Source organism: Chrysochloris asiatica, unplaced genomic scaffold (assembly GCF_000296735.1).
Source record: "Chrysochloris asiatica unplaced genomic scaffold, ChrAsi1.0 scaffold00322, whole genome shotgun sequence".
NCBI classification, from domain to species: Eukaryota; Metazoa; Chordata; class Mammalia; order Afrosoricida; family Chrysochloridae; genus Chrysochloris; species Chrysochloris asiatica.
The window spans coordinates 859,231-860,375 of NW_006408840.1; positions in this window are offsets into that span (position 1 = coordinate 859,231).

Here is a 1,145-nt window from a genome sequence, read left to right on the forward strand (position 1 = left end):
ATGTTTTTCTTGCTATAACCCAGCATCTTGGATTATTTGCTCAGCATACAGGTTGAATAAGTATGGTGGAAGAATACAACTTTGTTGCACACCTTTCTTAATTTTAAACAATTCATTGTTCCCATATTCTGTTTGAACAACTGTCTCATGGTCCAAGTACAGATTCCTCATGAGCACAATGAATTGTTCTGAAATACTCATACTTCACAATGTTGTCCGTAGCCTGTCTTGATGCACACAATCGAAGGCTTTGTGTACTCAATAAAGCACAGGTAAACATATTTCTGATATTCTCTGCTTTCAGCCAAGATCCATCAGAAATCAGCACTGATATCCCTCATTATATGGCCTTTTCTTAATCCAGCTTGAACCTCTGGAAGTACTCTGTCAAAGTATGCTTGCAGCCATTTCTGTATTACCTTTAGTAAAACTTTACTCGCACGGGATATCAAAGAGATTTTCCGATGATTTCCACATTCCATTAGGTCACCTCTCTTTGGAATTGGCACAAATATGTATCTTTTCCAATTAGTTGGCAAGATAGTTGTCTTACAAATTTCTTGGCAGAGATGAGTGAGTGCCTCCTGTGCCACCTGACTTTCTTGAAATATTTCAATTTTTAGCCCATCAATTCCTGGTACTTGTTCTTTGCCAATTCCTTCAATGCACCTTGGGCTTCCTCCTTCAGTATCATTGGGTTTTGATCATATGCTAACTCTTGAAACGGTTGAACATTAACCATTTCCTTTAGCTACTGAAACTCTGTGTATTCTTTCCATCTTCTCTTGAGGCTTTCTGTATCATTCAATAATTTGCACAGAATATCTTTTAATAATGAAAGTCAAGTCTTGAAAAATTTCTTCAGTTCCACAAGCTTGAGATGGGATATATTCAAGGTCATATTTTGGCTTTCATGGACTTTTTTCATTTTTTCCAGCTTCAGCTTGAATTTGCATATGAGCAGTTGATAGTCTGTTCCACAGTCTGCCCCTGGCCTTGTTTTCACTGATCATATGGAATTTTTCCATTGTCTCTGTCTGCAGATGTAGTCAATTAGATTTCTATGTATTCCATTTGGTGAGGTTCATGGGTATAATTATCTCTTATGCTGTCTAAAGAAGGTATTTGAAATGCACAAATCATTG